The sequence below is a fragment of the Myotis daubentonii genome, chromosome 11, assembly GCF_963259705.1.
Source record: "Myotis daubentonii chromosome 11, mMyoDau2.1, whole genome shotgun sequence".
In the NCBI taxonomy this organism is placed as follows: domain Eukaryota; kingdom Metazoa; phylum Chordata; class Mammalia; order Chiroptera; family Vespertilionidae; genus Myotis; species Myotis daubentonii.
The window spans coordinates 52,277,288-52,285,233 of record NC_081850.1 but is presented as its reverse complement, the minus strand read 5'-3'; positions in this window follow the sequence as shown (position 1 = coordinate 52,285,233).

Sequence of the window (7,946 nt, the reverse complement as noted above, 5' to 3'; positions counted from 1 at the left end):
ACCAAGGGTCCTGCAAGGCTTTTTATTTGCGAGAACTACACAGTGTTATAAAACAAACAAACTACAAAGCATTTCATTAGCTGTTCCTTAGAAGTTCACAAAAAGTTCACAAGTACAAAAGGGAGGTAAACGGAGTCACGCCTGGCTGGGTTCAATCATAACACATTGTTTTTCTAAGACAATCTAGTAATTTTTCTCTGCCACGGTCCCTCCCCCTAGCACATTCAGTAATCTTTCCATGCAGCAGTCCCCACCCCCAACATACTCAGCAAGTTTTCCATGCCTCAGTCACTCCCCCCAGCACATTCCCTACTGGTCTTATTACCGAATCAAATCTTTGATTCAGTGCCCTCCTCTAAGATTCTGGAGTATTGGATGTGTAAAACTATTAACTTTATAGCCTGTAGGCATCTGGCAATGTAGGGGCTGAATAGTAGCCCGAGGAGGAGCAGAATGACTGGTCCTGCCAAGAAGGAGAGCTGGGTAGTTAGCCAGGGGTACCAGGAAAATAAATTCTCGTACCAATTGCCCTGCCCTTCTAGCCTCTTCTCAGTTAGCCAGCCGTTTTCACAGCTGGCTAAGGCTTTCCCTGATCACCCCCGAGTGGCTGGTGTAGAAACAGCAAGTCTCCCCTAGGGCCAGACAGAGGCCTCCCTGCTTCAGGAAAAGCAGATCTAGGCCTCGTCTGTTTTGTAATACTACCTCTGCAAGTGAACTGAGGGAGTCCTCCAGTTGGCTAACGGATTTTTCAAGAGAGCTCAAATCTTGATCTATCTGCCTACTTAACTCTTTATAATTTTGGTGGCTAGTTGCTAGGGCCGCTGTTCCGATGGCCGTGGATCCTGCTAGTCCTATTCCCATAAGGAGGGGGACTAGGATGGGGGCCCTTCTAACCCTTCTGGGTCCGAGGTTTAAATGTTCTCAGCCCCTTTCTCCTGAATAGTAGTACACCTGCGGGAGGATATGAGTTAGAATGCATAGTCCAGGGTTCGTCGGATTCTGGAGGACTGGAGAGAAGATGCAAGGGGTTATACCAGTTGTACGTGCCCACCAAGTTCCTTCCGGCGCCACTAAGTAGGTGGGGGTCTCTCCTGTATAATTCTTTGGAAGTATGATAGATGAATTACATAGATCTGTATAAGTGGAACTGCTAAGGGGGTAGTTCATAGGGTACACACAAGTCCCTGGGTTCAGGAGATCCCCAAGAGTGAGTCCTGGGTGTTTGTGTCCCCACATACACAGTCCGTCCGGCAGACTTTCTGCCGAAAGATTCCTGATGGCAGAGGCATCTTTCCAGAGCTGGGCCTCTGCCCCTATCCCAACATAATAAGGGGGTTCAGGGTTAAGGCACAGCCAGCAATCCGCCTCAGGTTTGGGGAGGTGCGATTCAGGAAAGAAAACATTAAGTCTAGGGTTCCCAGCAGCTGCTGGTTTGGTTTTCCTGCGCCTGTACCCAAAAGCTGTTGTAGGTCCCCAAGGGCTGGCGAGGTTGTGGCTGCAAGTGGAGTAGGGCTGGGGTTCCCAGGTTTTTGTGACTCAGGGGAACCAGGAGGTTTAGCTGGGGCTGGGTGCTGTGACAAGCTCGGCCTCTTTGGCTTGTCTAGGGGACGCAAGGGGCCAATCGGGTTGAGCCACCGGGGAAGAGTCCGGCGTTGGATGGTGAAGAATTGGCCAGGGTCTCGGCCGCTGATATAGAGTCTTAGTCCCCATGTCTTTCCCCTTCCCTTTGGTCAGTCCACCAGGCGAGAGGCATGAGGAGGACGGGGTTACAATCTCTGACAGTGCAGTTCTTCTTTGGGGCCCCAGGTCGAACCTCTCTGTTCAGACAGAGGAGTTTGTCGGTGGGAGGTTTTTTCCATGGGGCTAGGGTCTCACAACCCCAAGAGGCACAATACAAGTTGCCCTCTCCTCCACAGTTACTACCCCCTTCCCGGGGGCAGTCATAATGTTCAGTGTGCCATAATCCTTGCTCTAGGGCCAAGTTTCCGCACCCATAACCCCTGGCTCCAGTGACCCAGGGATGGCCCCCCCCAGCCATACCTGGTCGATGTGATTTGGCCATGGGAATTTCCCCAGTTTTTTCCAAACATTTTGCAGAGATCTGTCCAGATGACGGGCGCCCCTACTCCAACAACAGAGCCTAGAACAGTCCCATCAATAGTACGTGTGACCTCCCAAGAGTAATTTTTGGCTGAATGGGGATTTCCCAGTTCCGGCTGCAGGTAGACGAGAAGAGTTAGGATGAACACCCGAGTGTGTCTGACCTTTAACGGGTCTCCGGTCTTCTGGACCCGCCATCCCTCGACGCTGTCGTTCACCTTCTTAACCTGCATACAATGGATCCAGTGCCTCTTTCCTGCAACTTTGATGGCGGTTGGAGTGCTCAGCACCACCTGGTAGGGTCCATCCCATCTAGGTTCCAGGCTGCCAGGGTCGTGGCGTTTCACCCAGACGAGATTACCCGGAGAGAAGGCAGTCTGTGTTGGACTGGTTCTAGGTGTGTCCTACTCTCATACGGCTCTCACCACCCGTCATGCCGACGCGGCGCTGCTCTGCAAAGCCTGTAAGGACTTAAGCAAATTTCCGGTAGACAGCCGGGCAATTTCTTCCTCCCTTAGGCGGGGAAGAAGAGGTGGCGGCCTGCCAAACATAATTTCAAAAGGGGTGAGTCCTTTTATATACGGGGTACACCTAGCTCTGAGGAGGGCAAAAGGAAGGAGACTTACCCAGTTTTCTCCAGTCTCTAATTTTAACTTAGTTAATGTTTCCTTTAAGGTCTGATTCATCCTCTCTACCTGTCCAGAACTCTGTGGTCTATAAACACAATGCAATTTCCAAGTTACTCTCAGGGCCTTAACTATGGATTGTGTAACTTTGGCGATGAACACTGGGTTATTGTCAGACCCCATCTATAGTGGTGGGCCAAACTGGGGACAATTTCAGTGAGGAGTTTCCTAACTACTACCTGTGCTGTCTCTGCCTTGGTTGGGTATGCCTCAGACCAGTCAGAGAAGATATCAATGAAAACCAGCAGGTATTTATACCCTCCTTGTCCTCCTGGTATCTCGGTGAAGTCCACTTCCCAGTGTTCTCCGGGGTTCTGACCTCGGAATCGCTGCCCCGGCGCGGCCACAACAGGGGGCCCTTGGTTCACCCGGGCACACACTTGACACCTTCTAGCCAAGTCTTGGGATATTTTCTGGAGCCCTGGGATGTAAAATTCTCTTCCCAGTAGTTCTGATAGCTTCGTTCTCCCCAAGTGGGTGCTCTGGTGGGTCTGGGAAGCGATGGTCCGCCCCAGGGCTTCTGGCACTATAGACCTCCTGTCTGGCAGAATTAGCCATCCAGCCTCTCCTTCCCAGGCCCTTAGTTTCTCAGCTAGCCTCTGCTCCTCTGGCAGATGAGTAGGCCTCTCTGGGAGCCTTCGTGCTGGCAGGGCTACGAGAACTTCTAGGGGCCCTACTGGTCTTTTAGCCAATTCCTTGGCCCCTATATGGCTGCCCGGTGGTTAAGTATTTTAGGAGCATTTTTCCTTTCCTCCTGAGGTCAGGAGACTTCTTTAAGGTGGCTCCCGTGTCCTCCTGTAAGGGCAGTATAAGGAGATATATCCCTGCATTCCCTGGGTAGGTCTGGCAGAGTGAGTGCCAGGGTGCTCACCCGGACTTCTTTCTAATCCTGGCAGATTGTAGATCTCCCCTGGCTCCTCCTCATGTCACTACTGCCGCCCCCCCCCCCACCCCCCACCCGCATACCGGGTACTGTCCTCTACGAAGCTGCTCCTGTCCGTGTAGAGGGTCTCATCCGGATTCTGCAGGGGCTGGTCCACAAGGTTCTCTCGGAGGGAAGTGAAGGTAGTCAGTGTCTCTTCACAGTCATGCAAAGGGGCCTCTGCCTCCTTGTCAGGGAGGAGTGTGGCAGGGTTCAAGGCAGCTGTTTTCAGGAAGCTGAAATGTTCACTCTTTTTCCCTTTCCCACCAGAGGGCCTGAGTGAGTGCTATGAGTTCCACAAGGAAGTCCACCTTTTGGCCCCCCACTGTCAGGGTTATTCTGGGCTCTTGGGGGCCAACTGAGCCCTGACAACCCTAATCCACCTCCTCCACTAACACGGGAGTTGGTTCCCCTGCACACTCAGAGCACTCCCTTTTCCAATGTCCTTCCTTTCTGCAAAATGCACACTGATTTTTCCCAAGCCGGGGTCGGACTCCTTTTCTCCCGTGAGGCTTTCTGCCCTTGTTGTCTCTCCGGCCTCTTGGGCCTTTTTCCTCGCTCATGGCCAGGAGGACCTTCACCATCCGGGTGTTTAAACCTGCCGTTGGGTCCTCCCGATTTTTAAAAACCTTCTGGGCCACCTCAACCAACTTGGAGATTGATTTTCCCTCAAAGCCCTCTAACTTCTGCAATTTTTTCCTAATATTTGGGGCCAACTGGGAAACAAATGCAACATTGACAGCCCTCTGATTTTCCAGGCATCAGGGTTAGGCCCCTGGACTGTCGCTGTCACCTTAGAAAGGCTTGTGGGTCTCCAAGCAGCAGTTCGGATGCCCCTCAATAGAGTCTGGCGATACTGATCGAGAGCCTCCTTTCCCCTGTCACTACAGGGGTTCCAGTCGGGTCGCCTGGAGGGAAACACAGCTTCTAATCTGTATGTAGGCTGCCGGACCCAGAACAAGTTTCCTCCCTTCTGCCCTGACCCTCTCTCTCTCTCTTCTGATGTGAAAAGGGTTTGTAGCAACTGCTAACAATCATAAAAAACACGGACTCCAAAAGAGAGATTAACCCCTGTAGGTTCTGGGAGAAAGAAGGACCCCGGACCCTCCAACTGCACAGGCCACTGGTAGAAAAGGGGACACAGACCACAAAGGGCTGCTCGTCTGGACCCGTAAGGCCTGCCTGCCATACTGGCAACATAGGAACTGCTGGACTGGCGGATGTCACAGGGTCTCGCAGGTTCTCCCTCTCTCTCTCTCTCCATATGCTGTCCCCTGCCTCTTGTGAGGAGGGGAGAATGGAGCTGGGTCCTGGACTGGTGTTTCTGGAGGAAAGGAAACCAGCTGTGGAGGAGGCAGGGGCTGTGGATCGGTGTCATTTGCCACCATGGGACTGGTGGGTGGAGGAGCATACGGGGGAGGCCTGACCCTGGGGAGTGCCTCCTCACTTGGACCTTGCAGAACAGGGGGAGTTTTGCCCTTCTGGGCCGAAGCCAAGAGGACTGTCTGTCTCTGTCCCAATTTCTTTTCCTTATTCTGACAACTTTTAGCCACCTTGGTTTTTCAGTCAAAATATCGACCCACACTTGAATATAGAGAATTTGGTCGGGGTGACCGGCCGGCCGTAGACAACATGGTGAATCTGAAAAGCAGTGGTTAAATCATAAGTCCCTACGTCCAGCCATCCCACCTGGAAAGTGGGCCATTCCCATTCACAGAATTTCTGCAAATCAAAAGCATTACCATCATAACCTTTAAATACCCTAGAACTTTAATTTAATACAGTAAATTTTCAACCTAGGTAAGAGCAACTGATAGACAGAAATCTTTATTAGCTAAGTGGGCTGATTCCCCTTTAATAGTGAGCAAAAGACTCTGAGAAAAATAATTGTTGCAGCTGCAAGAGACCTTTGCAGAACATCACGGGTCCTGCCCAAATGTTCAGCCAAGCATATCAACAGAAAGACAGAATAAATCAAAGTAGCTTTCACTTCACAGAGACCAGTAACGAGCAGCCAAGGCAAACACCTGTATTTACACTTTCTTAGTAGACTAGCCCAGGCTGGAGCTGTATCCAGTCCCCCTTCTCTGTAGTAAATTGGCTAGTCCCAAACAAACAAACTTTTTCCCGACCCCATGATAATCAGTGGCGAGAGACAGACAAGGGAGGGGGTGACCTGTTCACAGATCCTCATGCAGATGCCCACCTGGCCACGTCCCTTGGGAGCTTAGATTCGTCGTAGCTAAGGTGCACCCATGTAAACCCCGGGCCTGGTCACCTCCATGTGGTGGTGAGTCACCGTTATGCCATATGACAAATCTCGGAAACACAGGTTGAGGCCCACTCGGACTCCATAACCGAAGTTGTGGAGCCATACAAAGGAGAGGAGAGGGCAGGCCCCTCCCTCCACACTCACACACTTTCACCAGACATTCACTCAGAGTTTAAACAATCCACCCAATTCCTAACAATTTCCCAATTCCTGAGGGAGCTCTATAGCTTCCCGGGAGGTGATCAAGCTCCCCTTCCACTCACCCGGAGTGGGCTTGACTGATAGGGGGTCAACGAAGATGACTGACCCTGACCCATTTTGACAAAGACAAAGACAACAAAGAACAAAGACAAAACAAACAAATGCAACCTAAGGTTGCCCGAAACCTGCAGCTCACTTCTTGAAGTCCTGAAAATTTTTCAAAAAACATTGCAGCAGGGTGCACACAGAAGCAGACAACTTTTTGACAACAAACACCAAGACAAACAAACACCAGACAGACAAACCCAGTGCAGCCTACAGCCGCATGAACCAGGGACCCCGACCACCGTCGTGGCCGCGGGTCAGGACCAGGAATACCGCTGCGTCCAGCCCTCCGTATAGGTCCTTCCGTGGGACGTCCCAATTCCAGTTTAACGACCGGTCTCTTACCTCTCTCGAGAGTCCAGGTGGCTCAGTTTCCAAATCAAAAGTTTTGGGTGGAGTCTCCTCCGCCTCCCTGGGACCCGGCACGGAGACTGGAGGCCTCCTTGGTAGTTGTTCCCCACAGGTGTGGGGTATCTCATTGCGTGCCCGGCGACAAGTGGGGGAGAGCCTCCTGCCTTAAATAGGGGGTCCCTCTCACCCCTGCCGGGGATCTCGCTAGTGCCTCCAAATGTTATGGGTTCATTCAGCGAGATAGACCGCTGACTCAGAATTTAAATTTAAGAGCCTTTATTAAGCTGGCCAGCTGACTACAGTGCGTCTCTCCCCCTCTGGGAGTCTCGCAGCTTGTAGGGTCCTGCAAGGCTTTTTATTTGCGAGAACTACACGGTATTATAAAACAAACAAACTACAAAGCATTTCATTAGCTGTTCCTTAGAAGTTCACAAAAAATTCACAAGTACAAAGGGGAGGTAAACGGAGTCACGCCTGGCTGGGTTCACATTGTTTTTCTAAGACAATCTAGTAATTTTTCTATGCCACGGTCCCTCCCCCTAGCACATTCAGTAATTTTTCCATGCTGCAATCCCCACCCCCAACATACTCAGCAAGTTTTCCATGCCTCAGTCACTCCCCCCAGCACATTCCCATAGGTGTGGACGGAGTTGGCGAAGAAGGAAAGACATGGAGACTGCCTTCAGCTGATCAGCATGGTTGGGTTCTCCCTTTATTGTTCTATTACATCTATACTTATACTATTTGATCCCATAAGCATGCCTCTATAATTACATCATGGTATGTTTCAGGAAACCTCCTACAGTTTCTAGTTTCATTTCCATAATCCTGTCTCTACCTAGTTCTGTTGATTTTAATCTTGTCTAGGTTAATCTCTGTGTTCCATTATAAGGGCTATTCCAAGGTCACTATTCTATTGCTCTACTGATAGGCTACAAGGAAGTGACTGAAGGAGATTATCCTCCCCAGTAAAGGTTATGTCCCCCAGCCCTGCTGCTTGCCTTCCCTGGGACTGCCCTGTGTCGGTGGGTCTCCAGGGGTATAGGCTTTGGTGCTTTCCCTGGTGGGCAGACCCCTGGGGATGTGGGCCCAACAAGTCCCAAATTTATTGCCAACCGTCTTAGTCCAAGTTCTTCCTAAGTAGTACATGGTATTTCCGTAGTGATTTATTCTCTTCCTAGTCCTGTTAACCCCTAACCTGGGGAAACAACCTTTCTCGGGGAGGCGGTCCTGGTTAAAACACATAGCGCTTAAGAGGGGGAGCAAACATATGTCATATACGCCAGGTCCCTTGAAACATAAGCTGTGC